A 23,109-nucleotide genomic window follows, 5' to 3' on the forward strand; every position below is an offset into this window, starting at 1 on the left:
GGGAAGGGAAGGGAAGGGAAGGGAAGGGAAGGGGATATCTGCAAGAAAAATTGTTCATTCCTTCTCATTTTCATACATTTGATTGGTTTTGTATTGTGTATATTTTAATTTGTCTGGTGAAATTTCTCTTCACATATACCCTTATTACTAAAATTGTAACTTCTTACAGAAAATTTTTAGACACAAGCAGTGCCCAAATAAGCAAGTTTTGTTCAATGATGATAATGTACACAATGTAAATTTTTGCTTCCTTGATTAGGGGCAAATTTGCCTCTCTTTACAGAGCTCTATCAGACTATATGTAACTGTAATCAATTCAAGCCTAAAAATTTGCCACTGGTATTAGAATTGCCTTGATCATCTGCCCTGAATATTGGGAAATGAGGTCATGTCCATCTTGGTTTGTTATAGCAACAAAGGAAAATGGACTTGTATTAGATTAACAGTAAAATAAGACTGACTTTATATTTACCTTTTTCTGATAAAACACTGTATAATACAGAAGTGCAAGTAGAACTGTTTTCACCACTAATGATACATAATCATCTGCTTCAACATAAAGGCAGGCAACTTCCCCCAAAATCTCAATGCTTAACTTAATCATTGTATTTTAGACAGGAGAAAGCAGTCTCCCCCTTGCTAGATTTCAAATAAGATGCTTCACTATGTGGTAAAATCTAGAGGTCAAAAGGAATACTAAGAATTCCACTTAAGGCACTACCCTCAGTTTTAAAAAGCAAGCACTTTACTGCATAGTAGTGTAGTAAACACAACTGAGATGGGGGATGCCACTGAAGAAGATGACAGCTTCATGTGTGCTCTATGCTTTTCTGTCAATTTCCTGATTTAGAGAAGAACAAGCATGAATCTCTTGATAATGGTTATTGATTATTAGTGGCCTTTCAAAGATCAGCTCCTCATATAATTTAGCTGAAAAGGAGAAGAGAATGCAAGATATATAGCACAGCTTAATAACCATGAAAGAAGCTAAAAGAAAGACAATAGCTAAACCTTAAGTAAAACATCCAAAGATTGTTACCACTTGACTATAGTAATAGTATGTGGTGCAGACTTTTTGTTTCACTAACAGATGTATTGTAATAAAGATGCCAAAGTACTTGAGTTTGATTTATATATCAAATATCTATTGCATTTGCAAAAGACTAGGGATTATTCTTTAATATTAATGCTATCCTAAATAATTTTAAGTGCATTGCATGAAATTCAGACAATATGCAGTCACTGAGAGTTCTAATGTTCATTTCTGTAGCGCTGTAATTTTACGTCTAACTACTATCTGCAAAATTGTCATTATTTTTTATTTTTAAAGTTTGGAAAGCTAGAATGTTTAACATCCAAAAATGAGCTTCATCTAGATATTTCATTCATCTTGCATTAGATTAATCCAAGTCAGAAAAAAAGGAAATACTTTTCACTTTCTTGGTTCCAATTTTCATTATCAAAAACTGGTATCATCAGTTGTTAAGCAGAGTTTTTTCTCAGGATGACTGATCGAAAACTTCCATTAAACCTGTCCTGCGTGGTCCCTTTTGTGCACTGATGAAATCTAAAGGAACACTATGCTGGTTTCAGCTGGGGTAGTTAATTTTCTTCACAGTGGCTGATATGGGACTGTGTTTTGGATTTTTGCTGAACACAAGGTTGATAATATTGAGATATTTGCTATTGTTGTGCAGGACTTGCATGGCACAAATTCCTTTCCTGTTTTTCATACTGGCATGTCAAAGAGACTGGGCATACATGGGAGATTGGGATGGGACACAGCCAGGACAGGTGACCACCATTCACCAAAGGTGTATTCAAGATCAGGTAACATCAGACTCAGTATATAAAGGTGGTGAGAAGAAGAAGGAAGGGAGATACATTTGGAGTGATGTCATTTGTCTTCCCAATAAACCATTATGTATGATGGAGCCCTGCTCTCCTGGAGATGGCTGTTCACCTGCGTGCTGACCAGAAGTACTGAATTAATTCTTTTTGCTTTTCTTGTGTAAGTGGCTTTTGCTTTCCCTAAAAAACAGTCTTTATCTCAACCCATGAGTTTTCTGGCTTTTACCCTTGCAATTCTCTCCCCAATACTGTTGGTGTGGGAGTGAGAGAGCAGCTGTGTAAGCCTTGGCTGCCATCTGGGGTTGAACCATGACAACCACTTAAGAACTTATTTTCCATTTTCCGTAGATATGTAAAATGCTTATGAAAAATCATAATATACCACATTGAAAGCAAGTAACATAGATTGAAAAGGCTGTGACCTAATACAAGTACTTCACTTTTCTGTGTCAGCTGCACATTTCTCATCTTTGAGTACCAAAATGTTCTATTATGCCTGTGCCTACCTCTTCTTGCAAAAGAGTGTGTAATCTCACAGCACAGGTTCAAACCTCCAAAGTAAAATAAGTTCTGATAGCAGGAAAAGAAAAGTATAACATGAATCAAAATCTTTCCACTAAGAACCTTACTGTGAAACATGAAAGATACCAAAAATTTCAGGCCACAATTTGAATATATAAATAATAATGTGAGCTATGTTACATCTTAAATGAAAGGTGACGACTCCTGTCCTATCTCAGTATGTGTTTCTATAGGGATGCCTGTGTGTAGAAGGAATGGCAATGAATAAATGAGTTAAATTTTAGAATCAGTCATGTGATTAGTAAGATTTCTCTTAAACCTCATAAAGCAAAGTATATGTATCTGATTTAACCTATAGAAGGCATGCCCACTCCTAAAACAAAAACAGCTAATTCAATTTCATAGCTAGCCCACCTTCTTCCGACATCACTGGCTGAAATATTGACATGAGGACTATTGTCCCTTCAAAACAAAACATGTGTTGGACACAGGAATATAAAGCAAACACAAATGTTCACAGAAAAAGGAATGTATGGAAATCCAGCATGAGCACCTCCACTACCATGCAGAAAAGTCAAATGTTGACTTTATTTTCCCTACAGTTTGTGAGATTACTCAGTTTGAATTCATGAATATACAAATTAACGTATGGAGTTTTGAGCACAATGTTTTTATTTTATAGCAAAAAAGCATAGGCCTATGGGGGTGCACTGTAAACAATTCAAACATAATTAACCATATATTCTTTTTATTTTTCTGACATAATCATGCAGAGTTTTTAGTAGAACACATGGGAAACTATGAGTGTGCTGTCATCCAGTCCTTTATATAGCATTTCACAGAATAAAACATTGGAATACATTGGAAAGAGTAATTTTAAATGGCAGAAGACTTTTTGGACTGTCTGCCTAGGTTTCATCATGTCTCAGGCCTTTATCTTACTTACATACAAATACAGAAACTTTGTCTTCCGTCTTTTGATGGATTGCACTGGTGGAGATTTTGTTGGAAAACTTTTGTAATAATTGCTTCACTACCCATGAACATCAGCATTTTTGCACTGTATAGTAACTACGAGTGTGGCTAATTTTACACTCTTCCATTCCTGATTTTTTTCTGAAAGTTTTTGAAACAATTGAAACCTATGGCAGACTTAGCAGTTTCTTTTTCAATCCCTATCCAGCTAGGCATTGACATGAACCATAACAACCAATGATACATCTGTATTACAACACATGTATTGCCTACTGTCAGAAAATGTGCTAAAAATGTTTTGTAAAACCAGAAAAAGAGAATCAGCTTAGAGAATCATCAGATAGGACAGTCTTCACAATGACATATGCCTTGAGAATGAGAAAGCTACCTAAGAAAGTTTCATAACAAAGTAGATGTTTCCACTGGAAGTAGTCTCTTCTGTTAGTATTGTCATGTAGAAATTGCTTCCAGATATGAGAGAGTAGATACAATTCTTGAATCACTTTATTAATTCACTTTTTTTTTTTTTTTATTAATGATCACAATTTATTTTTACAGCTCCCTAGTCTATGCTACAAGTTTCGGGGTCATATATCACAAATATACCGTAATTAACTGGTTACCATAGGAATTTGCAAACTTTTTTTTCATAGTGTAGACCACAGTCTGAGGCAGGATTCCATCTCAGACCACTTCCTTTTCCATTCATGACATTAATGTATTTTACTAATGGTCCCTGTGATTATTTCAGAAACTTTTATTTCAGAAAATAACAAGGAAACATTTAATGGACAATTTCTGCCTTTGTAAGATGAAATATCTTTGGTACAAGTTGTATTGGGTCTGACTGAGACAGAGTTTATTTCCCTGTACCAGCCCTCACAGTGCTGTGCCTTGCACTGGTAGCTGGCAGGGTGCTGATAACACACCAGTGCTTTGGCTACTGCCAAGCAGTCCTGTCCCTCTGACATTCTGCCACCCCAAGGGGCTGGGAGGGGACAAGATCCTGGGAGGGGTCACAAAGCTGACCCAAATTAGCCAAAGGGATATTCCACACCATGTCACACCAGCTCAGACAGAAAAGGGAAGGGAAGGAGGAGAGACAGGTGGGAATTTGTTGTTCTACAATGTTTTCCTTCCAGAACAACTACTGTTTGTGTTGAAGCCCTGCTTCCTAGCAAGTGTCTGAACAGCACTTGCTGATGGGAAATAAAGACTGACTTTTCCTTCTGCTTTTGAGAGCAAAAACTAGTGCCTTATCTCAACCTACTATTTGTTTTCCATCTTATTCTCTTTACCCTGTCCTGCTGGGAAGGGGAGTGATAGAGCACATGGCACCTGGTGCTCAGCCAAAGTCAAACCATTACACAAGTAAAACAATACAAAAGACATTTGCAACTAGCTTACTGAAGACCACCAAAATATTTTTTCCAATACTTTAATATAAAGTTCTCTAGCCTTCTAAGAGTGTTGCACCATTTCATTTATGGTTAGGTAAGGTTAGAATTCACATTAGGTTTTTTTACCAAATACCTGATGCAACCTGCTGTTGATAATAGGCAAAATTTGAAGAAAAACTGCATTGAAGAAAAAAGGCAGTATTGGGCTTCTGAACTAAGCATAACTTTCAAGCTAGTAAAAATTACTGCTCTGATTACTCTGACTGACCTGAGATCAAATAAAGTATGGCATGTCAAAAATAGGGGTTTTTTTTACATTCTTTACTTTTTTATGAATGTCCAAGACAGTTATCTCTTGACAATTAAAAAACAGAAGTGTTTTATAAAAATACATGAAATATTTCAGATTAGTTATTTACGTAGTTAGGCCTTGGCATTAAAAGCTCTCACGGAGAACATCCAGGAGAGGAAAAATGCCCAAAGAAATATTATGACTACTGATATAACAGAGCTTTTGTCTATACAAAATCGGAATCTTTCATGACATCAGACAAGTTCATGAACAAGATGATGTGCTGATATTGACAAGGTGCTGACATCAGTGACAAATTGTAAGTGATGCATCAAAATTTATTATGTCCTTAAAGTCTTTGCTTTCCCTGAATTTAAGTCAATCTTAACTTACTGTGTCAACTGTATAAGAACAAAATTCTCTTCTGACAAACAAATGTCAAAATCACAATTGTTATGAAGAAGTGGAAGCAATAGGTTATTATAGCTCTCCCAAATAAGGAGACCTGTATAAATCCCAAGACCAGGGATTAAAATAAAATAAGGAATTATTTATATTATCTTCCAATGTTTTTTCACCTTCACCAAAATATTGTAAGCACCCACAATAGTGAAGTTTTGTAACTTCAAGAAATCAATATGGTACAGTTTTTATTCATTCATAATTATATTTAAAATTTATGCCCACACATGCATGTGCACACACAGGGATCATAGATATCACAGACCACACGGAAACCTGTTGTACTACAAACCTCAGTTTAAAATAAGGACTTGTGTGCAATTATCCTCAAGAACATCTCCTCACCATAATCAGGGGAAGGGGAAGGAGAAGGAAAGAAGCAAGGCAAGACAGAAATATTTAGCTTACAGTGTTTCTCCTGAAAAAGCAAAACCAACATGATTTGGAATTTACAGATAAAACGAATCTGGAAAACAAGTCATTTGTGGTGTAATAGTGTTACATTTTTCTCTTATGCTTCCATTATGCTTTTTTGTTGCCACTGAACAGCAAGTTGTTTTTTTGAAAAATACAACCTATCACAAACCCTTCAAGTATTATGAAAGAAAAGTGCTTGGGTGCTATTACAACATATTTATACAATTACAAATTAAGAGAATTAAGTGTCAATTATGTCCTTCATGCCAGTTCCCAAACCTAAAAAGGAATGGTTCTACAATCTTGCCTTCCTCAGAGACATTTGCTTGGACTTTGTATTGTAATCTTCAGCACATCATGTTTTGGTAAATAATTTTGAGAAGGCACAAAGATCAGAAGACAGTGCAAAAAAATAATGGAGAATACTTTTACTCTTGACTGTCGTGATCTATGGACAATATAGAGCTGAGAAGTTTTACAGGAAAACTGAGGATGATTGAAAATCTGGGTGCTGCTGCATTTGTTGCTGGTAGTAGCTCAAACTGACCAAAAGGTTTGAGATCTGCCTCGTGGTCAAATGTAACATAATGAACATAAGGTGTCAGTGTATGAGGAAGTAAAAGAACAAGAAAGTAAAGAGAACACAAAAACTTGATTCTGAGGTGTCACAATCTCCCCAGTATGAAAATGTCAATATTGTGAGACCCGTCCTCTCCTTGTCCATCTGCTAATAGCCCAACAATAGGTGAATTAGAAAACATAAGTGCATAGGGAAATGTAACTTGAGGATTAGAAGGTACATCTTAATTGAAAATCAAAAAGTTTCAAATTTTTAGATAAAATTATGTTGTTATTTTGTTCATGGGTTTGGGTTTTTTTTAACTTCATCATACACAATTAAATAAGAAGTGACTTACCTGAGAAATGTGATTTTAAGTCTTTCCTAAAGATCAGTCCTTAAAGACATGAGAGAGAATGCAAACCTGAGTGAAGCTTAATTAAATTTCATTATAATTAATTGGTGCTTATTTTGTAATCACAGCAGTTCTTACTTCTTTAAAATGAACATCTTTTCCTCCTGAGGAATTCAGCCTGTTCAAACAGCACCAATGTTATTTCCCAGTTGGTGAAAATTAAGTTTTGTGAGCCTTTTTGCATTACATAATAAAACATGACATTGGTGTATGAGTGACATAACTTAATAAGACTCATTATATATTTGCTTATAAAAGGTATGGATGTATGGGCCTATAAAACATATGTAACACAATTTTTTTCAAGGTAAAATAAGGAAAGCATTAAGGAAAAAAGCATGTTTGCCTTTATTCTCATGCCTGTTTTCACTGACAACAGAATCTAAACATAACTAGAACTCCACAGCAATTGGGCATATCACTATTAAAGTGTTTCAGAACTGCCATAAAGGCAGTGACAAGAACGCCGACCTCAGAGGTGAGTAAAGAATTAACAGCTAATGGGATCTGCTGTACTGGAAAGTCAGGTATAGCTTTCAACAGACCTGTTCTGATTTAGCCTCACACAGAAAAAGGTCAGCATAATAGCTGATAGTTATTGACAGCTACTTATTTAGGTACAGATAATAGCTTTGGAAGTGAAATCACAAAGCTATTTTGGATGAGTGCTTAGAAACTTGGCAGATAAATTGAAAATGCTCTTAGCTTGCATTTGTTGGCATTTTTATGAAGTCATTTTGTCGTTTTCTTTTATGGTGACTTGAGTGTTGTTACCCATTATTCACGAAGATCTTATTTTGAAGAACATAAAAACTAAATCACATTAAAAAGCTAATATGCAAAGCTAAGGGATGCTCTGGTTAACTAAAATGTAACTTTTGCAGCTTTTATGTCTCACCTATTTGCTCAGTTTGTTCCAAAGTGATTATTTTTTATATTTCATTAGAAAGAAAGATCACTGAGAAATTATGAAGAGATACTTTCAAATTACATGACATATAGCTTAATAAATCTGTATCGGTTTTTAAGTTGTAAGGTTCTTGAGAAATAAGAAAATTTAGTTATGCTTTAGTGCAACCATTGTTGCATTGTTCCCACCTTTCCAAAGGGAAAAGGTACAATTCTCCTGAGGCGAGTCAAAACAGCAGACAGCTTTCTAGTGGAAGGTCAGCATTACTACCATTCCCTTCAGTTTTCTCCGTTGTCCTGCTGACTGAAAGCAGTATTCCAGTGGAGTTTTTTGACTAAACAGAAGGACGAATATTGTAATAAAAGCATGAAATAAAGCATCAAAAGACAGAGATTGGTACCTAAATACAAATTTCTAAAGAAAGGTTCATATATCAATTTTTGCTACTACTAGTTGTAAGATAAAAAGAATTCTGTAGAGTTTGTGAGATCAGTATCTTCCCAACTTCACTGCTGGACTAAAAATAAGCAGCATCTTGTGAAATGAAGTGAAAAAAGGAGCTTAAATTAAAAATCCATTAAAGCCCTTTGATTTCATTACGCTTTAGAAACCTGTTACTTTATTTGTGTATTTAAAAACACTAATAGCTCCATAAGATTGCATGTGTTTAATAAGCTTTTCTGTTTGGGAGACGGTAAAAGACTCCTAAACATCCCTAAATAACTGTTTCTAGTAGTTAATTATGACCACCAAAATAATCTCTTATTTACAAGAGAAGCTTTCCAGCTTTATCATGACTGCAAGATTAAAACCAGCATGTTGACCAAAATTTTGATGAAAAATTGGTAATTGACAGAGCCTAAAGGTATCTTGAAAACTGGGAGTTGTCCTAGAGAAAGTGAGGGACAAAGGTGTGCTACAGGGACTGACAATCAGGAAGAAAAGTCATAAAGAAATTAGCAAATTGTGAAAAGGTAGCAAAGAGAACAATCTTCATCATTCAGTGAACAGGCTATGGAATCATAGAGTCATGTAACTGGTGAGGGTTGGAAGCGACCCCAAAAAAATCTAGCTCCAAACCCTTACTATGGGCAGGGATACCTTCCTCTAGCACAGCTAACTCATACAGAGCCCCATACAACCAGGTCTTGAACATCACCAGAAATGGGGACTCCATAGCTTCTCTGGTGAATTTGTCCCAGAGCCTCAGTACTCTCACAGTAAAGAATTTGTTTTTAATATCTAATCAAAAAGTACCTAATAAAACTTAAGCTAACCTACATAAGCTAAAGATAACCATTCATGTTGTGGAGCATGATCAAGACAAAAATGAAAATCTGTACTGACTGATCAGTGCATTCACTGGAAATGTAAAAATATTCCAAAAGCAGACATAGTTTAAGAAGAGAGTTAAAAGATGTTACAAAATCCAAAATGTCAAAAGAATGACTCAGTCTAGGAAATAAACTTTGCCAACAGAGCCAGCTAGCTTATTTTATACAACGAAAGTTGTGGAAGCACAAACACAAATGTGTCTTTAGGAATAATGTTAATTCAACAGAATATTTCAGAATAGAAATTTTTAACCTCCTTTAACAGATGAAAGTTGAAGCTGAAGAAATGTGTATCTTTCAGAATGCATGTTTTTTAAGCTTAATGCCTTGATTAAGTCTTGGGAATGTCAACAAGATTATTTCTCTGGAAAGAATCACTCATGAGTGGAATGTTTGATAGAAAATCCTAGACCAACCAAGGAGCCACAATATTTCAAAAGCATCTTGAAATCAGAAGAAGAGCAGATTCAATATGACTAAAAAAATTAAAATATTTAGAGATGGCATCTTGAGCCTCATTGAGTTTTCAGACAGAAAAAGTGCTTCCTTTTTAAACAGAACCTATGCAAAAAGGAAAACAATTATTAAAATATATATAGTAGAGATAAAAGGAGTTTATGTCACTTTTTAAGAACACCCTAAAGACAAGCATCTAAACAAACCCATCAGGCAATTTCTAAGTTCATGTAGCAGTCTTTCCTGCACTATTGGTTATGTCTATTCATCTGTGGCTCATGTTTCTTTATCATTATTACAACAGAAAATAAAATACTAAAAGGAATGAAACTCAAAATAGGGGTAACAATATGTTACTGCTACCTTACATATTTAAGAAAAATGGGAAAATTTTGATTCCCTGCCATTAGAGAATTTACTGAATACCATGGTAGTTTTTTTTGTCTTACAGAAAGAGATTTTTATAGTAGAAACACTGCAGCTCAATCAGTGCTACTGGCCCTAAACCAAGAGATGATTTGTTCTTTTGAATGTCAGACTGGGTAAGTGCAGCATTCATTTCAGTTTTTACATGTTTCCTGTCCTAAACATGGCATACTCATTCTTTTTACAGTGATACCATTTTCTACATAGTCAGGATGCACCTGCTATAGTGAAAATAATATTACTGAATGATAATTTGAATGATCCAAATTTTAGGAAATATATTTATTTCAATCACATGACATTCCATAACTTACTTTTCAGCCATCTGTTTAATGTGGAACTATCCCAAGGCACTCATATGGTAGAAAGATGGCCATAAATCTGTATCCATTACACACATGTATATGCTCTTGATGCATTTCACTGAGCAGCCAGACTGTTGACAATAGGTGAAAATAAACCTTTGTGCAAATCTTCATGTGGGATTAGGGGTTTTTTGGGATGTATCTATTTTATCAGTTATACCTGTGTGTAATCAATTTTTTATTTAAAAAATCTTTGAATAGAAACAGACTACCTAGAGTTCATTTTCAGAAGAGTGTTACAGCTGTTCCATAAACCCCTGCATAGCTAACTTCTATAGAAACATTTTGGAAGTCATCCAGATATTCTATTGTATATTCAGTAAATAAAAGAAGACAACACAATGTTTCTATCATCAAATCTCTGGTAATTAATTCATCTCTTCATTCTTACAGATTGTGAGAAAGATCTTATACTTTGACCTAAACCAGAAAGCTAAAATGGACAAACACATGTACAGCACAGTTCTAACTGAAGATATCCCAGTACATTTTAGCAGTTCTTAGACAAGTTTATCTTCTTTAGTTTTCTTTTAGTTTTTTAGTTTAGTTTTCCTAGTTTATCTTCTTTATCTTCTCAAATTTAAATAAATTTGAAATATTTTCAAATTTAACGGCTTTCCTTAATCTAAAGGTTTTGCCATTTACATTTTTGAGTAGCAAAAATACATCCTAAACACCCAAATCACTGGCAATAACAAATCCAGAGCTTAAGTTCTTCAAGTTCACGGGAATCACTTTTATTATTCTGCCATATAAACTAGGTAGTTCCTAACTGTAGAGTAGAATACTAGGAATTTTTGTGCTTGGGTTTTGTTGTTTTTTTTAATTCCAAGGGTGAAAGTAGACATTATGCAATGTTCAAATACAAGTTAACTGTTTTATATGAATAAGTACCCATGTATCAATCCAGAATAATATAAACCAGAAACATTCCCAGAGATGTGAAAGTAGAAGAATTGCTGGGCCAATGACAAGTCACATGATGATTCTGGTACATCAAGCAGACAAGCATTTTCCACTATTTAGCACTGGAGCTGAACAGGACAAAAGTGGTACAGACCATTAGGGAAAGAGTACAAAAGAAAATTTAAGTTGTCCTCAAATGACATGTCTTTCTACCAGCAATGTGAAGCTCCTCTGACTGCAGTTTTGTAAACTTAATTGAGTAACAATTGTGGAATATAAGAGTCAGTAAAAATTACTAATTTTTCATTTAAAAAATTCAATTAACAGGGATGTTCTTTGTATTCAAGGAGCACTGTTGCTGACCATCTCCTATTTGTCACATGAATTATTCAGTAGATATGAGCAAAATTTGTAAAGTGATTTATTTATGAAAGCACTTATTTGGTATTCAGCCAACACTGTGTCTCATGCTTGTTTGGACTGCAAAGTGTTCAATATCTGGGAAACAAACTGCTGCCATATTTTACACCATGTTTCATCCTCATTTTCTGATGACCACAGTTCCCATGGACTCAAATTTCAATCCAACCTCAAGAAGCATCTATGACACTAAGGCAGAGGTCACTTTGTGTTTAAAGGACATAATTCTAAAACAATGGAACCCCTTCAGAATGTTCCCTTCTCAAATGCTATTAAGAATTGTGCCAAAAAGTTACATAAAAAATTAATTATAATCTGTATATTTTTTTTGTGTGTGTGTGTGTCAAATTTGAAGATTAAATTCAGTCATTAAAGGAAAGGAAAAAAACTTACCAGTTTTAGTCCTGCATTCAGAGCTACTTCCCCTTGTACCCAAACTGTAGGGCTACTATTAAAACAGAGAACTTGCAAAAACATGTTAATTAAATAGCTGTGAAAAGAGCTCAGGGAAATAAGCAAATTAATTTGCATATCTCCCTGGTGTTCAAGGGGTTAATTAAAGTGCTTTAAAACATTTTTATGATGACATTCAGCTGCAATGTGATCAGTTGCTGATTTTTCAATTAGTTCTATTAACTTGGGCTTTGATTATATGAATGGCAAAGAGTGAAAAATACTACCACAGAAAGCAAAAAAATTGCCACAAAAGAGATTTTTATCACAGAGTAGCTTTCATCCTTAGCTGTATTGTCACATACTCTGGCTACCTGGGTTTTTAGAAGCACTGGATCTTTGTAAGAAGAGGAATATCAAAACAATAGGAGAAAAAAAATACATTAAATTGCTGGCTGCATTATAAAATAAAATTAATTAACTAGTTCAGTGATAATGCAGTTGTTGAAAAAGCTTTGAAAGCACATCATCATGGCTGGAGGGAAAGTGGTCCATTTTCCTGCTAAATATTCTTTATAGGTCATTTACAAATTCTGATTTTATAATAATTATACAGAGGTGCTGGATTATTTTTCTCCTAGTTCAAGCTGCTGCATGAATAACCACACAGAAGTGAAAAATATATCTTGTAGGAAACATTAAACAAATTACAAATCTCCATCTAAGTATCAATTATATAACAAGAGCATTATTAGCTGCACATAAATGAAAACAGAGTGGATAATTTGAGTAGTATATTTTGGAAAACTTCATGCATATTGTTCAATTTTTATGTTGGAAAAAGTCATGTCAGATAAAGGCAAGCACTACAGGGAGAGAAAGCAAAGCAAAAAAAAACCAAAAAAAACCCAAAAAAAACCCCAAGCACAAACCAACCAAACCTCATCAAATTTACAACCTTAAAAAAAAAAAAAAGGAAAACAAATCAAACCCCTTTCCTTTTAAGGCCAGTCTGTCATTTTCCAGTGCACTGTCAGACCCAACAAAGCCCATATAAAACAATGTTTATTTAGCCACATATTGTAACTCTTTTAATCTCCCCACTTTTCAACCAGTCCTATGGTTGAAGGGGCCAGTTTCCCAAAAGCACTGAACGCTCCTGCTAGTAGATTGTGATCCTGCACAAAACATGGACAGTTAAACAGTAAATTCTACTGATAAACAGAATATGAAAAAGGGTTTACAGACCCCTCTCACCTAGCTAGCCCTGGCTTCCCAAATTTCACATGACCATACCATTTCATACCAGAATGAACACACATTATGCAAACTTTCTGCTTTATGAGGCACATTCTCAACTGAAAACAAAAAATATTCTTCCCACCATATGTGAAGCCCACACTTACAGTCATAGGGTATGTGGATAGTATTTAGTTCCTTCAAAAGAAGAACCATCCTGGGCACATTATCTTGTTGACCCAGAAAGAAAACCCTGAAAAAAGTGCACTTGAGAGCAGAAAGTACAAAGGAAAATTTGTAAAACTGATTCTCACAAACTACTCAACTCTCATAAGAAAGGAAGAATACTCCTTCCTGGAGTACTGCTTTCAGTTCTGTGGCCTTAACACAACAAGGATTGGGAACCCTTTGGAGTGACTCCAGAGGAGTCAAAGATGAGCTGAGGCCTGAAGAGTCTTTCACATGAAACAGATAGGGTGAGAGAGCTGTAGCTGTTCAGCCTGGAGAAGTCTCCAGGGAGTCCTTATAGCACCTTTCAGTATCTAAAGGGCTCCTGTAAGACAGCTGGAGAGGGTTTTTTTTACAAGAGTGTGTAGGGACAGAAGGAGGAATGGATTTAAACCGGAAGAGTGTGGAATTACCTTGGTTATTAGGAAGAAATTCTTGACTGTGAAGATGGTGAGGTACCAGAACAGATTGCCAGGGAAATTTGTGGATGTCCCATTCCTGGAAAAGCTCAGTGCTACCTTGGATGGAGCCCTGAACAACCTGGTCTAGTGTGGAAGACATCCCTGCCCATGGCAGGGGGTTGAAATAAGATTCTCTCTAGTGCCCCTTCTACCACAAACCATTCTATGATTTTGATATTATTTTGATATTAGATCTTTCAGTCTAAAACTCTATGAAATGTGGACAGAAAGTAAGTACCTGCCCCTTAACCCTCTGCATGAAGTGAAACTTGAAGAAGGGTTTTGGAAGACTGCAGAATGTTAAAAGTGGGTATTTAGAGCCTGAATGCAAAAACAGAAAAAAATTACAAAGTTTCACAAAAGCATGATGATATGATAAATTGTCATAAAAAGTAGTGATTAAGACTGTTTGGTGACAAAGTGACAGCTGTAGGACTGAAATTCAAACACAGACTTCATCATCTGTATTAAGTCACAGGCTTTAATATTCTGATTTAGAAGTCATATTGCAGTTTTTCTATAGAAAAGAAAAAGTTACAGCTGTGAGAAACCAGTCCTGTTTGTCAGCTGAGGTAGGACAGCATGATCTTCATTCAGTCACTGAAAGCTATGCTAATTTATGGTGAATAGGTGCTATAATGCAAATTTACGTCAGTTCATAAAAGGTTGAGCCGTGCGTTTCAAACGAGAACAGCAAGAGTTAAATGAAAGAAGATGCAACTTCTGAAAAAGGAAACTCTGGGAATGTGAAGGACGAAGTAAGTCAGCAGTTGTATTAGGCAGAAACTTCATCCACAAGTGCATTACTAGTGACTCTTCAAATCAAATTTAAAAACTCTCCGAGTCACTCTTAACAACAGCTAAAATTTTCACTTTAGGTGGCTGGTAAGGTGGAAAAGACATAACAATAAAATTACTTTGACAAAATGTTGGAAAAGAGACAGTATTAGTGTAGATTACCCTTGAATCAGATTATTTCTTCAGGAATTAGCTTCTGAAACTTTTAATAAGGAAGAGGAAATAATGGGGAGCACACCGTGTATTTTTCCAAACAGAGTTTAGAATCTATTTCAAAATTATCATCCCAATAAATAGAAAAGTCATCTTAGCCTACCTTCAAATTATGAGACTTATCAATTCCCAGTAGAATTTCACAGCAGTTCCCATCCTCATAATGATCTACCACATATTGTTAGTACTAAGAGCAGCAAGTGTTAAAAAATGAATATATGAGTGATAATGAATAAACAAAATTTAAATTCTTCTGAAAAGGCAGATTCAAAGGGCAAGTATACATAGCTCATGTAATTGGTCATGATCAATATCTTCCTGGTAAGAATTGCTCCTCCTGAAGGTTTACACATTTTTTCTCCCTACTGAAAGGCTTTAAAGAAAAAAAAAAACAAACTATTTTGAGACTAGCTCAAGTAGGAGACAAATATATACCTTCAAGTGTATAGATACACAATCAGTAAGAGGAAAAGACAGTAGTCTTTGTGGACACAAATTTCAAAGGCTTTGGCTACCAGATAGATAAATTTGAAATGAAATTTAAAAATTTTTACAGTCATTCTTACAGTCACTGACCATCCTTTATACAGCTCCTTCAATCTGATGAGGTGCTCTGACCTGTGGCTGAGAAATGTTATGTGGTTATGCAGCGAGAGTGCTAAACTTTTATAAGTATTTACCAAAAAAAAAAGTTATTACTATTGTACATCCTCAATCCGCATTAAGATTATATTACAGGCTGGTATTCAAAATTAGCTTTCTTAGTCCTGCACGGATTTCCTATTTATCCGACACCATCAAATTTAAAAAGAAAAAAAAAATTAAAAAAAAAAAAAAAAAAAAAAAAAAAAAAAAAAGAAAAAAAAAACCAACAAAAAACACAAAACCCCAAATCCAAACAGCGCAGGCCGGTGGCGGGGCAGGCTTTAGAGTCGGCAAGGTGCTCGCAGGCACTGCCCGGCCCAGCCTGGGCCGGAGCCCCGCGGCCTCCCCGTCCCCAGCCTGGCCACCGCCGGGGCCCGGCCCGCTCCCCAGTTACCTCTCCCAGGCCAGAAGGGAGACAGAGCTTTCCCGGGCTTACCGTCTTTAAAATCTCGCAGAGGTGGATTTAGCTCCTAACTGGTTTAATAGGTTTTCAATTCTTAGAGCTAGCCAGCTATTGGTTTCTTCCAGGGACAGAGGAAGCTCTTAGCAGCTTATCTCAGAAAAATCACTTCCGTGGGTGGCTTCTTCCCTCCTCACCAAATGTCAATCAATACAAAACCAGCATAAGAGGTCAATAGTATTTCCATTAGAAGTATTTCACAACTGAAGATTTAATTTAACTTCAGTATCACTTTCTTCCCAACATATACATTTTTTAAATCAAATTAGTATTTCTTCCATGACTAAACGTTATAGGATTCCTGTGTTCTTCTATTATCTATTTACACTTCCTTAATCAGCCTGGGTTTTTTTCTTTATCAACTTACACCATTCTCTTGTTCACTTACTTGTGATGTTCTTTGAAGCAGTTTTCTTCCTTCAGAAACCCTCCCTAAACATTTCTGTTTCACTCACACATTGATTTCAAAGGAAACTGAGTAGTTTACAGAATTTACAGCAATTATTCTGTTGAAATAGAATGATCAAGCTGTTGGAGCAGGAGGAAATCCTTAAGAAATTGTTTGAAACTTCCTTTCTTATTTTAAAAAAAAAAAAAAAAAAAAAGGAAGAAGAAGAAAGGAAAAAAAGAGAAAAGAGAGATTACTTCTACTAAGTCTGTTGTTCAATTTTTTTTTCAAGGATAAAATTACATTTTATTGCATAAAGAAGTCAACGTTTATAAACTAACAGGCAGCTCTGTTTAACATTATATTTTTGTTAGACATATAACATTGCAGTAGTTACACCAGATAGATCAGTATACAATGCTTCCTGCTTTCTTTTTGAAGAGATAAAGTTTCTCACTTCTGTAATGTCACCGAGGTTTAAAAAGTTTCATTTCAGAATGACAAAAAGATTCAGTACAACATACAACATTGAGGTGTCTCATCTTATATTGCTTTCTAATTGGACATGCTTTACTTGTTCTATTATGCAAGAAAATCCACCGGCGACAGAGGGAGTTCAAGGCAAAATAAGAGCATATGCACTGAGAAACTCCAGTACAGATACTAGAGGTAATTTTTTTATTAAGCTTATAAGGGTAAACCAACAGCTGCGTGTCACATAGAAATATAAAGAAAATTTCATCCCAGGAACAATATGGAGGGATTAACTGGGAGGAAGTCAATTTATACAACCTTTGTGACATCAGGAGCTTTACAGGATGTGACTTCTTATTTCTTTGGGCCTCCTATTGGAAGTTTGAGGAGAGGTTCTGTATAGAGAAGAGCTTTTATATTTGAAATTCTGGATGAAATATGAAATAATGTCCTGTCGCACTGGGGCTTTCTATTTAATGTCTCCCTGAACTTGTTCTTTCTGTGGATGGAAGCCTTGAAGCTTAATAAATAAATTCAACACATTCTTCTATATGAAAAGGGTATAAGCATTTTGTTGGGTTTTTTTTTCTCATTGAGTTCCAATCTCTCAGTGACCCAGCAAATGCCAACTTTTTCCTTTGGGAGGGAGGGTTTCACTGATATCAGCTAGTATCAGTGAGTGCCTCTGGATAATCAACCAACAGCCTTATGTCTGTGCATTTTAGCCACATCAAAAGCTCTATAAAACGGTCCAGTATTCAAGAAAAAAAACAAAACAAAACAAAAATTAAAATCACAGAAGTACTGTAAAATGAGGGCCAAGTTTAGTTCAACCTACTTAAATCAGAATGCCATTTGTGTATGTTTGAGTACTGAAATGATATCTTAATGCTCACTTACTTTGAAAATGAAACTCCATTAGAGTCATGCTACTTCACACAAAAAATAAGCTTGCTTAAGTTTTGTATTTATTTCTCGAATATGTGTCCAAAAAATTTTATTCACTGACAGCCTCCTCTCAGTGGTACTAATAGAAAGTTCAAAAAGACATATTCCAGAGTTACAGCCTTTCATAAAAGTCTTGTTCAGAAAGTAATGAAAAATTTCTTATTTAATCTCCTGCATATCACAAGACATTACATTTTACCCATATTAGACTCAATAAGTTTAAGAAGATGAAATCATTCCTCAGAAGATAACTTATTATCAGAAGAATTTCTATTCTCAGAAACCTGTGAAGTCAGAGGTACTGCTGTGCATGCTTTTGGCATTAAAAAAGGCATTAGAAAACCATGTTTTTCCATGTCACTCTGGTTGAACGTGTTTTTGAACATGAAATTTCCACATCATTTTGAGCTTTGATTCCTGGAAAAGGCTACTAAGGTAACTATGGAAAGACTGTCTTTACCTTCTGAGCATATGAGCCCAAATCCTTTGGTTTCTTATTTCACATATTGGGAAATACCAATGTGTTTCAAAGCAAAGATTGGAGAGAAAGAGAGAAGGAGAGAGAGGGAGAGAGAAAAATAACTAAGAGATGTATTAAATTATGTGTTTGGCTCCCAACGACATGCTTGAACATGTTTTCAATTGACCTTTGTCTGGAATACTTGATTTGAGCAGATACTCAACTAGAATTTCTTGAAAACTCTGTATTACCTAGAATATTATAAAAGGCATAAAACCAGTCAAGTCTTATAAGAATTTAAGTAGGTGGCAACAGAAAGAATTGTGATATTTCTTCTCCATGCAAAGCAGTGATAGAGTAATGGCATATAGTCCAAAAACAGTACTTGAACCCATGCTATTTTCATGTATTCACCTATCTAGTGTATTTTATTTCCTTATAGATTCCTTTGCCATTATATATTATACCTTAAATGAAGTCTTCAGTTCTGGACTAATCTGCAGAAGAGTTCATAAATAAACAACTGAGTTTTAGATGGGCTTTATATGCACCCAGACAATTTAATTTCATCTGAAAAAAACTCATCATTCAATGTGTAATATAAAAATTCATAACAGTTTTCCACATAACACATTGCTAACCTGCAGACATTAAAAACTAAACATGCTTCAATGAACAGTATGATCAAACACATAATTTAACTTCAAATACAACTGACAATGGGCAAAACAAAATTGACAATGCAAGACAAATATGCATTATGTATCTTATGCATTTTATCTAGAGTTATTCTCATCATTCTAAATAAAAGTGAAATAATCTGCTAAGAACAGAATCATCTGATGCCTGAAGAAGCACTAAATTAAAATCTAAAATAGCAGTGTCCTGTCCCAACCACCACTAAGTAATGAAAATTTCAGTGTGCATCAGTAAGGAAAAGAGTAATGCAAGCTACCTTTTACATATTGATTATTATGCATCTGATCCTGCATTTCTTACTTGGTTGTTTGTTAGTCTTTGACTGGCAAATATTTCTACCTCAGCTTCTACCCTCAAACCCACACTCCATTGTTTGGCCTACAAATAATCCTAAAAGAACCGGAGCAGGCTACAGATTTTCTTCTATGTGATTACCTGAAACAAAGGCTCTACTCAAAAAATAGTCCAGATTTCTTCTTAATATAGAAAAACTATGAGCTCAAAAGTTGATACTGGCTGACAGTGATCATACAGAGCCAGATGCATCTGGATTTTATGTTTCAAAGGTTTGTCATCTTGAGCAACAAGATGAAATAAAAGAATAATAATAAAAAATAAAATAGATTAAATAAAAGAATATAGCTGCAAATTACTGTTTCTAATATATTGTTGAATGAATAATCCTAAGTGAAACAAAATTATTTAAAAAACAAGAAAATAAAATAGCTATTGATATATTTAAGCTGTTTAGCTTCAGGATGTTACTGATGAGAAAGAAATAGTACATATCTTGATTTATTTTCTTTTTGGCGGGGGGAGAAATTTGAATATGCATAAGGAGAAAGGTAGGGTTTTTTAAAAGGTAGAAATTTATATAGAGGTATGGGAAAATTATGCTTCTCTGTGTAATCCAAAATTATGTTAAATCTCTGTTTTAATGAAATTACAGCACTTGAAATTCTGTCATATATGGGAAGTCATAGTAGTCTCCATTGCAGTGCCATACAAAATATCTTAACATAATATCTACACAGTATTATGTTATATGTTATACACCTTTCACATATTCAAGGATAGTGCATCAAACACATCATAATAAAAAGGTAATTCAAGGCATCAAGACAGTACTTGCATTTCACCATGGAATTTATAAAACAAATCAAATAAAAAAGTTTTAATTAGCAGACTCTGTGACATACCTAGATGTTTACAATGCCCTCATTCCAGAACAGCAACCACAAAGTACCTTTGCAATACACTGAATGAAATACAAGAAAGAAAAAAAAAAGAAATCGAAAGGAAAATGTTTTTTTTAAATTTCACAGAAATTTTCTTTAATGCATGAAACACATTTATATGAAGGCACAGAAGAATGATTATCTAATTATATTTACTGAACTTCCTATTGAGGAAACAATGTTAAAGATTGAGTAAGGGAGACATATCTGGGGAGGTACACCTTTTTCCTTTGTGTGAATCAACAGGCACTTGTCAGAATTCCAGAGAAAGAGATCATACATTTATCTGCTGTGAGCTCTTTCCATAGGCTGCCATTTCAAAGACATTTAACACTTAACACCACAAGGCAGTTACAAAAAGATACAGCAGATGTTTGATGGCATGGAGGGCAGCAGGGTCTAGACAAATGTTTTGATCTGGAGAAAGGAATTTTTTTCTCACAAGCAACAACTATGAAATGGAGGAAACTTGAAAATGCTTTAGAGAGTATCTGTTTACCAAAAGACAGGGGCAAAAATACACACAGCCTTTAAAAAAATAAATTCAGGATTATGTAGGTGGCTTATCCCTCAGAGCTGGAGAAAAATCCAGCAGTTGGCCAACTCTGCTCTTTAAATTGAGTGTGAAGCTAACATGGTAACAGACCTGGGGCTGCACTCAGGCAGCTTTTTTAAATCCAACAGAGCAACAGTACAAACAGAAAATAAGTATAAGCAAGAAAAAAATGAGAACAGTAGAAAATAAATAGTAGAAAATTGTCAGAAACTGGCAGTCAGAATTGCAAGTTCAGGCTTGTAAATAGTGGAGTAAAAGCAGATTCTTCCCCAAGAGTCATGCAGAATCTGTGGGTTTGATCTTTCTTTTTTTGGTCTTTCAGGTTATTTTGCTCATAACTATATGACAAAATTTATGTTCAGTATCTCTTATGAAACTGGGTGAAAAGGGTTAACCGTATTTGAGGAATGTAGCTTGAGTTAGACTATGTTAACCATTCACACCAGCTAGTATCAAAAGTAATGGATTAAATAGTCTGGAGTTGCTAAAATATGAGATACAATATCTTTAAGGACTTCAGGTCATCTTAACCATTTAAACTATATTAACAGGAGAGATGATAGGGTTTTAGAAAACGCTTGATACATGGACTCTTGAAGGATAAACTAGCATCTGAAAGTCCTATTGATTTCAACAAAAAGCATCTGACCTTGAAGTCCTTTAAGAAACTCTTAAAATCCTGAAGGCAGTTTAATTTATTTTTTTTTCATTTAAAGCAATAATATCAAAGACTCCCATATCTGTGTTTTGTACTCTTTATACGAAATATTTCAAATCAGTCCAGAGTCCACAGCTGTGGATAAACTGAAGCCATTCTAATTATGTGCCCTATCCCAAATAGGAATTATAATGGAAGTTACTCCTTTCTCCCACTCTTTTACAGCTTTAAAGCTTTGCTTATTGACCAAAAGGGATCAACCATCACATTTATTTCAGATATATTTTTTAAAATGTGATGAAATGCATAGTAGAAAATTTCTTCACACTCATCAGATACAGGTACACCCAGGCAGGTAGTGTACCACTTGTCAAGGTCTAAGCTTGGGAGATAATTTGGACGTTTACATGTTCCAAGATACACACACTTCTACCTTCCAAAAATAAATTCACAGGGAAAAAAATCACAGAGATATAGTACACTACTGTGGATTTCTTATAACAGTTAGTCCTAACAAGCAGTGTGAACTGCTCCCATGAAGAGATCAAACTGTCTGCCAGCATTTACCTGTTAAGGATTTAAAATTATCAGAAAGAAATAGGGTGGGAATATTTAAATATACTTGTTTACTATTCTTTGCATTGCTTCTTACTGTCTTGTAAGACAAGACAGAGAAGGCCAGACGTGAGATTGCTCTAACAGAATTTGGCAGTATTTGGATAACACACTGCAAAATAAAGGAGAGTTGTAAATAAAGCCCCTAATGTTTTCCTGCCCATCTCCCTCTCAGTCTTTCATATGTAAATCTGAAACTCAAAGCTTGCCAAGTAAAACCACCCAACACACATACAAATCAAAATTTCAGGTACCATGGCTCTCACAACTGTCAGAACAACAACAACAACAAAAAAAAAAGTATTTATTCTACATAAATACTCAAAGAAATCTTAATGGGGGACTATTTCAATAACAGCCATTGGACATAAAAGGTTGATTCAAAAACATTGTGAGTATATGTTATGCTACATTATTAAACTAACAAAGTCATATTTCTCATTCTTCGTAGGCTCTTTCCTCATTTAGTGTACAAAATGGATCATTCTCATATAGCGATCAGTTATTTGATATGCTATTCTTCCTTCATCATTAAATGGATTGCCCTGGGCCTTAGATATCACATATTATTCCAGTGCTGTTCTGGTGACAAAGCTATTAATTTCCTCATGTGACTTTCTATGCCACTTATTAGATCATCCACTAGAATTTCTATTCAATTCAGTTGCTACTGATTATTAGTCCTGAGACCATTGACAGGCTGGTACCCAGAGAAAGTTCTTTTCTGGGTAAGATGTGGATGAATGAAACTCAGGTTTTACTCATTGGGGGGGGTTAGAGGAGGGGGGAAGGGGTTATCTTAGAATGGTTAGAATAGAAAAGGTGGGGAGATAGGAAAAAAAAAAGAGAAGAAAGGTGTGGGAAGGTGCGGGAAGGTGCGGGAAGGTGCGGGAAGGGAAGGGAAGGTGTGGGAAGGGAAGGGAAGG

The 23,109-nt window shown here is 35.0% G+C and overlaps 1 long non-coding RNA gene across 3 annotated transcripts in view; it reads right to left on the minus strand.

The window, feature by feature from the left end:
- The window catches only part of LOC107198438, a 29,308-nt gene extending 13,058 nt beyond the window's left edge, over positions 1-16,250 (minus strand). For all 3 annotated transcript variants that reach the window (XR_001518974.1, XR_001518972.1, XR_001518971.1), the window contains exon 1: positions 16,124-16,250. This is a non-coding gene — a long non-coding RNA (uncharacterized LOC107198438). The remainder of the gene's footprint in view (positions 1-16,123) is intronic.
- Between the last annotated feature and the right edge of the window lie 6,859 nt (positions 16,251-23,109).

Source organism: Parus major, chromosome Z (assembly GCF_001522545.3).
Source record: "Parus major isolate Abel chromosome Z, Parus_major1.1, whole genome shotgun sequence".
In the NCBI taxonomy this organism is placed as follows: Eukaryota; Metazoa; Chordata; class Aves; order Passeriformes; family Paridae; genus Parus; species Parus major.